The 8,580-nt window shown below is 44.8% G+C and overlaps 1 protein-coding gene across 1 annotated transcript in view; it reads right to left on the reverse strand.

Annotated features, from left to right (window-relative positions):
- LOC126472294 (transcription factor Ken-like) overlaps nucleotides 1-5,997 on the reverse strand; it is a 198,719-nt gene extending 192,722 nt beyond the window's left edge. Inside the window, exon 1 of the mRNA XM_050099929.1 lies at nucleotides 5,773-5,997. The gene's annotated coding sequence lies outside the window, so the exon portion shown is untranslated. The remainder of the gene's footprint in view (nucleotides 1-5,772) is intronic.
- Nucleotides 5,998-8,580: the final 2,583 nt, after the last annotated feature.

Genomic DNA, 8,580 nt, shown 5'->3' on the forward strand with positions numbered 1-8,580 from the left:
GCTAAAGCAGGGTATTACATTAATGATTAGCCAGACTAGTAAAACAAAAAACGAAAGTACCTGAGAGAAATGACGTGAAAAGAATATGTAAGACCTTAGTGGGGTACACTAACTTATAAGGAATGGTAAGCGATATAAGGAATGATGTAGATGCAAAAATTGTAGGGCCAAAGAAAAATTAAAATATGTGAAACAAATTATCAAGAGTTGAAGGGATTAGCACCAAACAGCAAGGACAGCATTACGCCAGTCGAGACATAGTGTGTTCAAGGAGAAACTGATAAAAAGAATAATGTCGTTGGGTATTCAGAACCAAAATAACAAGATCTGCAACAAGGCCAAAAACAACTGTAAAGTATTTTAACTAAAATTTGCACAGTGCTTTATCCAGTTTCTCGAGCAAGTTTGTAAGATACATAGATTCATCCTTATTCCATTTACGAATCTTCCGGCTCTGTTTTTGGTTAATTCCTGTGACCGTTTGTCCGACTTTTTAACCCTCAGTACACCATTTCCAAGGCCGATTAATGAAGAGCCGATTCACCGGCACTTTTACCTTTTAAACTATTCCTTAAAAACACTGAAAAGGGTCAATAATTGTTCGCTATTGTGAAAAAATAAATATTTTTGCTTTTACGAGATTTATACCATTATGATTCAAACATTTCTTTCCAGTTTTCTTTCGGTACTTCGACTTAAAAGAGATTCTCAGTTCTAGATGACGCATGTTCCACTGTCTACTGACAGAACAAATTCTAACAGACTATTTACAGCATAACTTATATTGATATTTCTGAAAAATACAATGCACATTCGTGAGCAACTTGTTCGTGATTACTTAGGACGATAACGTATCATGAAGATACTAGGAGGGCTCGGTTTAAAAACGATGGGAGCGATTGCTTGGCTTCGCGCTAACAGCGAATGCAGGTACGTCTTGGTAAAATCAGATGCCCAAGTTTCATTTAGGTACTAATCTCTTCATATTCTCCCTCGTCTTTGTTTTCTTCGTTGTGTGAAGCTTGCCTACAGCTCTGGTTTCTTTTTTAGAACCGTAGCAAAACAGCATGACAAGTGATGAATCTCTGGAAACGCTACAAATTTTGAGAACCCCCTTTAGGACAACATTCTAGAAAATGCATTACTCCTCCTAGAAATACTTATTAATGGCTGATAATGCTTTCCAGTTCACAAGCAAGAACATGCACGACTGTTTGACCGTTCAGTTTACTGTGGTGGCAACTAAAACCCTTTCATTTTTTAATGAAATGTAAAGTAGTACTTTCACAGTCATTCAGAACTAAAATTCACATGTTCAGAATTGAGATAAAAATATTTTTCACATTTTGGCACATAGTGCGGGAGTTATACTGACTGTATCACATATGCATGCGGAGTGCTACGCCGCTGGAATCTTAAGAAGACGGCCAGGAAAAAAAAAAAAAAAAAAAAAAAAAAAAAAAAAAAAAAAAAAAAAAACCACACACACACACACACACACACACACACATGTAGTCGTCTACGGTCTGCAGGTTGCCATGACTTAATAGTGGAAGCAATTCCCATTATTTCACGCATGTTACGCGCATACAATGAGTCTCTAAATGGTTTTCAGCTGTCAGCGCGAGGATTTCCTCATTTATGACGACTAACTCTCCGAAGCTTTGTACGTTTTCATTCTCTACATATATTCTTTGGAAGGCATTTTGCGACAAGAGTAAATACTGCGACTGGAATTCCGTAATAGCTTTTAGTTTCAGTGCGTGGGCAAGCCTTTGCACGAACGATAGTCGTTTCCGGGGCATTGGTCAAGGCCTCAGATCCAACTGAAAACATTAGGAAAACTGATATGTGTTGTTGTAAGGCATGCTTCTTGGAGCGTATTAATAGTATCGGAAGAGCTGTCTCAGTAATGGGAAATAATTTTATTCGCACTGTGAATTACTTGTTTCGACCAATAATTATCTTCAGGTGTGCATCCAAGGTTGCTGAATGCAAATTCGTATGCTGAAGTTCTCCAGAAGATACTCGTCCACCTTTTTACTCCATGACCCAAAGTAAATTACATTAATAGCACTATTCTTGGTGGCTGGTAGCATTCGAATACATTATGGTCATCTTAACCACTGAAACGTGCTATAAATTCGGCGAAGTGGGAACATAGATTTTTGAGCACGTAATTTAGTTTCATGGGAATTATTTTTTTGTATTTCTATAACTGTTCTTGGAACCATTGCAACACTCCTGTTATTGACTACATGTCTATTAGTGTGACTATTTGAACACATTCGAGTTTCGCAATCCGTTTTCAACGAACGTAGTAAGTCTGTCTCTTTGTACAAATTTCACTGATTTCCGCAAACACAGACAAGAAAGAAAAATGTTTTTAAAAGTCGTAGATATCTTGGGATGAAGGTACTGGACGCTAATTAATTGCCTTGAAGTCAGTTGTCTAATACTACGTTGTTTATCACATTAACTGTTTTATAACAAGCTTCCTTAATGCCGTACAACACACGTCCTCTTTTTAAGGGATTTGAAAAGGAATCATAATGTTCGTGAACATTTCACAGCACTTACATCTCATGCGAAACGCAAGCAAAGATAGAACGTTTGACTTTGCTTCAGTGTATTTTGTGACTCTTTACGCAGGCAAAAATGAAGCCACAGAAAAAAATTCTTCCACAGAGATTTCTTCTCTACCGGTACGTTAGCCATATGTACTAAGAGAAGTGGGGACAACCAAGATAAGTATTTCCGCATACTGATTATGTTTCCAACCTCAATATTTTCAGGTTAATAGCCACTTCAGATAGCGTCGCAATCCAAAGATTAATTATTTTTGGCTGGATGTTGTAGTTTATTACTATTTACTTCGATTTTTACATGTATACAGGTATTACATTTCCAAACCTCTACGCTAGACGTTTACATTTGATAGAGAAAATGATAACTCTTGTTTGTCACGATGTAAATTACAGCTTAGCTATTTATTTTCCGACGAAGAGCACTCAAGAGAGGCTCAAAGAGAGCAGTTAACGAAATCGTTACGAGCCATGAGTTATGAATACGAAAATACCTGAAAGGAGGTTTCAAAAAGACAAAGCATGACGAGAATAGCTGTAAGTAGGGTGGAACAACTGCATTTGTATTTCCGTAAACGCGGCTACGACATCTAAAATATAATGGGGAGTTTGACGATAGGAACTTTCGCCACCATAAAAATTTGTCAAGTGTTCAGTCTCGGTATATGTAGTTTAATTTCTGCGAATAAGAACGTCCATTTTGAAAACTATTTAGAAATCCGTTTCGAAAATCTATAGGAAGTGATTTGTCATTATTTTAGGCCACAGTATACCACTATTATCGTGCATTGTCTATTTTGGTTAGATCAGAACGTGTCATTTAGATTTTGAGGACTGGGGGTGTGAAGTGTAGACTCAATTGCGTGTACAGTAAGTAGATTATCTACGGAAGAGATTCTATCCACTTCTAGCCTTAGAGTACACTTTTGCAACCTCCTTCTGGATTACTGCAAACGTTTGTGGAATTCGCATCTGGTTGGAGCAACAGGTGGCACCGGGTGTATACAATGAAAAGTATCGATAATGGACCACGTGTGGTTGAGTTACAGGAGAATGTAAAATAAATGCTCGAAGAAGATATATATTAGAACAAATAAGCCCTCGGTCACAAATATTAAGTCAAAATTGATCAGGTTTCGACGCTACTATGAGCGTCGTCTTCAGAATTAAATTAACTGTTCTAAAACATATTAGGTATATAATACATTAATAAAATTAAAGTTTGTACTGACTGGGAAGAGATGCAGTACTTACAAGTCACATTTAAAAAAAATCTAAGCCGGAAAGGCGACGTCATGAATAGTTGCAAATAAGATGGCGAGCAGCTAGGGGCTGCTCGTACTTGAGTGAACAAGGGTTGCAACAAGAGTAACTTTAATTTTATTGATGTATTATATACCTAATATGTTTTAGAACAGTTAATTTAATTCTGAAGACGACGCTCATAGTAGCGTCGAAACATGGTCAATTTTGACTTAATATTTGTGACCGAGGACTTATTTGTTCTAATATAATTCCGACACGGTCACTGAACCTTAGCAGCTATGTTCAAAGTTCTCGAAGAAGATGTTTATTTTCGTAAAATCTATGGCATCTCGAAAATTTTTAGAGGAGGTTTTCAACTTCTTTTTCAGCTTCTTAACATATCCCTCGTGCGGGGGCTGCAGGAAAAGGAAGCCTAATAATGGCAAATAATTACATCGATTATAATCAAGTGTTCTTTCCACGATTCGTTTGGGAAATGGATGGGAATAAACTTCAATACATGGTGTAAAGCACCCTTAGCCACGCACTACAATGATTTATAGAATATGTATATAGATGAGAATCTGTCTCTAGAAATTAGCTGGCACTACCTTGCATGCACAATTTCTGTCATGCAATTTATAGTTTGGATCGTGAGAAATCGATGATAGTAGAAACTTTGGTCATTAACTAATTACTGTTTAAATGCATTCTGTTGTATCGGTGTATAAAAATGTGGGAAACAGAAAGGGGAAGGTCCAAGATCATAACAAAATATGCCGTTGTAGTGGCATAAAATGCGAACTGACAGATTTGTTTATCTTTAGCCTGCTAGTAATAAGTTCAGTTAATACCGCTGTTGCAGATAACAGTATAGTTCCGCCCGAAGAACATGATCCTTGGCTGCTGACTGACGTTGCTAGTTTACATCTCTGAGTGATCCTTGGGAATGTGTGACAACAATGCCTTATCGCGGCGAGATAAGAGACGAGACGTTCCCTTCAGGAAATCACTGGGTCACTAGGCCACTGGAACAAACATTTCGAGTGTCGTAAGCACTGGCAACTCCCCCTGTTTTTTTTGTTCTTTCTTTGTGCCACGACCAGTGGTCAAAGGCCGCTGATATAGCACGCAGTACGGAGGGAAGCACATTCTCGCTGCTGGCTCAGACCTTTTTTTTTCTGAAAGGCAGTCGCTTATTAAGCTGGACTACAGAGGGATTTCGATTTAGGGGAGAGACGGTCGGGGCAGCAGGGTGGCTTGCCGGTTGGGGTGGCCGACAGCAGAGGGGAAGCGCGCCCCTCCATCACTTTCACTGTCTGCACTCCGGGGAGCCGGGCCGTTGGGGTGAGTGCAGGCCCCAGAGCTCGCGCGTCCTGCATGGGCGGGGACGCGATAGGACGGGATGGGGCGTGGTGGTGGGAGGGGGGAGGGGGCAGGGCCTTGAGCCTGTTCAAGGTCAGCAGCTGGACAACCTACTCCACAGGCCCCGGCTTGACCTCCCCGCCGATCCTCGGTAGCATCGCAACAAAACACGCCGAGCGAGGGGGCCACAATAGGAAGAAAAACGCGCGGACCCCTACCAGGCAGCCACCCGCGGCTCACCCCTGCACGCAGAGTCGCTCGGATTCCGAGTTTGACGCTCGCTCACGCTGCGTGGCCAACTCAATTGCCCCGATGCAACCATAGACAGTATCTACGTCTACCACCACAAAATTGTCACAGCAACCAAAAGTCTCATTACCCCATACTCGTCGCCTGATTCTATCTCAACAGAAGCCATTATAAGTCATGCAGAACACATGCGCAAATAGAACTGCACCTCTGAACGTCAACATTTCAGTAGCGTCTGACAAGGTCAGAGACCGTCACATACGTCTCGGATGAGGCAACGCCGTTGGTACTCACTTTTACGACAACCAAGAAAAGCCTTTTTACTCACCGAAGCGACGTGAAGCAATCAGGGCAGCTGCAGTCTTCCGAAATATCCTACAGAAAGCAGCACGGGCTGGTACGGCAGAGTTTCAAAATCCTCGCGAGGTTTCGCAGCAGCAGCGGCAGCTGTTGGCGTGGGCGGAGCACTCATCCGGGACAACATCGTTAGCGTATACGCCACTTTCGAAAACCCGCCTCGTGGCCATACTGGCACCCAAGGCGCACTGTACAGGGAGTCGTCTCGAAAAGAAGGGTGGAAAAAAAAAGCTTCCTGTAATAAGGTACTCTCACTTCCCAATGTATAGCATATTTTTGCACACACACACACAAACACACACGGCCAATATCCAGCTGGATCGAAAATCTGTTTTCACATTGCAGGAATCTTATCAAATCCTCTCACTTTCACTTTGACGGCGAGGAGAGCACACTGCCGACTGTCGGTAGCCGGCTTAAACAAAAAAAAAAAAAAAAAAAAAAAGCGTAAGACAAAAAAAAGGAAACAACAGTCTACGGGAACACAGAGACAGGTACACTCGTTTCTTTTAAAGGCACACAGTTTCACAATTGTGCTATTCTTCAGATATGGTTTACTGCGTTTCGGTACGCAATTTTTTTTCTTTTTACCTTCCCTTGCGAGAGTGAGAGCAAGTTTGGTTAACACCACAGCACTGCCGGCTGGCGCAGACGGCGAAACACACTTTAGCGCGGGGCGAGAGGGAAGAGAGAACGGAAAAACGAGATCAACACTTTCGCTTTCAGCGAGCGCTGGCTGCTCGGCTCGCCGCGTTGCTGACAAACCGCCGCTCGTCGCTGCCGCTTGCCAGGCTTGTCACCAAAATGAGGCGCAGGCTTTCGTTTTCTTCTCGTTCCTACTTTGCGGCGAGGCGAGGCACACACGATCCACGAACACGCACATTCACAGATAGCTCTTTGGTTTCGGTTACTTTATTTGAAGGGTCTTTGCGTTCCACAAACAGGTGGGAGAAGAAGCGAACTGGCCGGACAAAATCGCAGTTTGGTCGACTCTGGAGGAAACACTTTCACTCTTGGCAGAGGTGCGCTATGTGCCGGTGCGACTCGTTAACTGGAACTGCGAGCGAGAAAGACAGGCACAGTCTGTCTGGTCAAAATGAAAAAAAAGGAAAAAAATAATGAAAGTTGCTGTGTCGGTGGTGCAGAGCTGTTCCGTCTCGGAGACAGGGTTGTCGTTCACTGATCCACTTCTTTCCGCGAGTCACTTGTGGCGCGTGAGTGTATTTCCCTCGGCGTGGCGCGATGTTTACGTCCTTAGCGTCGTCGGTCGGTCACCCCCGCAGCCGAGCATCACCACCGGCTGGCCACCTGTGTGTCGTCTGCTGTCTGAGGGGCGGTGCGGCCGCTAGTGGCGCCGCCGCTGCTGCTGCTGCTGTCCTGGTGCTTTCCTCGGCTGTTTTCCTCCTTCCGCCGGTGACATTTCATGCCGACTGCAGCGCGGCCCGCACGCTTCCCCGTGTACGTCTGACCGTGCCGGCGCGCCGCTGTGCTGGACTGCTCGCCGCTTCCTCGCGCCCTCCCGTACCGGCTTCCGCACTCGCTGTCAACCCGCCTCCTCGGTCTCGTCGCTGTGCTGCAACGTCAGTCCGTCTGTGGTCTGTCTGCTGGCCGGTCGTCGTTCCCCTCTTCGTCCACACCACACACACACACACACACACACACAGACACACACTTGCCGCCGCCGTTCTTCTTCCTGCTGCTCCAGACTCTCCTCTTCCTCTTCGCCCGTATTTCTTCTTCTTCTGTTCCTCCTCTTCCTCCTCCTTCTTCTTTCCCGCCGGATGTTGGACGGAACTGCCGCTTCTGCTTCTCCCCCTGTTGTTGTGCGTGTGTGTTCTGGACTTGGCGCGCGTGAGTCTGTGTGTGTGTTAAAATGTTGTCTTAATGGGGGCCGAAGCAAAACTTCAAACAGTCCAGCACGGCCTGCTCCGCTCGGTCTTTGCTTTCACTAACATGGATCCGGTAAACGGGGTGGGGGCGGGGGGCCCGTGGGGGGCGAGGGGACGGGGGGGAAGGAGACACTGAGTGAGGGAGAGTGGGGGCCCTCCTGAGGCAGCGTGAGAGCGCTCAGCCGGGGCAGCGGGAGGGGGACCGCAGCGGCGGGAGGGGCGCCCGCCGGAGGGGAAGGGGAGCCCACTTTCACAATATACCAAGGCGAAAAGGGGAGAGCTGCGCACACGAGTGATATCATCGGTGCAGAAAACATCTACTTGCACGCCGCCGCCAGACCGGAGGAAAAGCCTGTTACGTAATGCGGACCGTATAAATTATAACTGCCTCATTGGAAGTGTCCTTGGTGCGAATATTGCGACACTGAAAGGCTGTGGGGAAATGTGACTTTTTTTTTCCTTTTACTTCTTTTTCCGTCACGCGTCAGGACGCCAGGCGGACGTACGACGTAAACAGGCAGTAGGCGAATCTTCTGCTGCGAAGCAACAAGCTGAGGACTCGAAGGAAACGTGATGAAATAAGTCCGCAGTGACGTAATGGTTCTCACATTGGGACTAATTTTGGGAGTACCGTGGTTCAGATCTCGTTCCAGCCAACCTCATGTAGGTTTTGTTTTGCGTAGCTTCACTAAATCACTTCACAATGACGGCTCCACGGACAAATAATTTCACTTCGCTTGTCGAACATGAGCTTACCCTCCCTCTCTAATGGACTTAAGGGAGGTAGGACGTCAAACGGGCCGACTTGGAGCAGGAGAGGCCCCACAGGACATTTTAATCTCCACTGTCTATACTTTTACAAATAAATTCTTAAACCTTTTGTCAGCATG

This window comes from Schistocerca serialis, chromosome 1 (assembly GCF_023864345.2).
Source record: "Schistocerca serialis cubense isolate TAMUIC-IGC-003099 chromosome 1, iqSchSeri2.2, whole genome shotgun sequence".
Taxonomy (NCBI): domain Eukaryota; kingdom Metazoa; phylum Arthropoda; class Insecta; order Orthoptera; family Acrididae; genus Schistocerca; species Schistocerca serialis.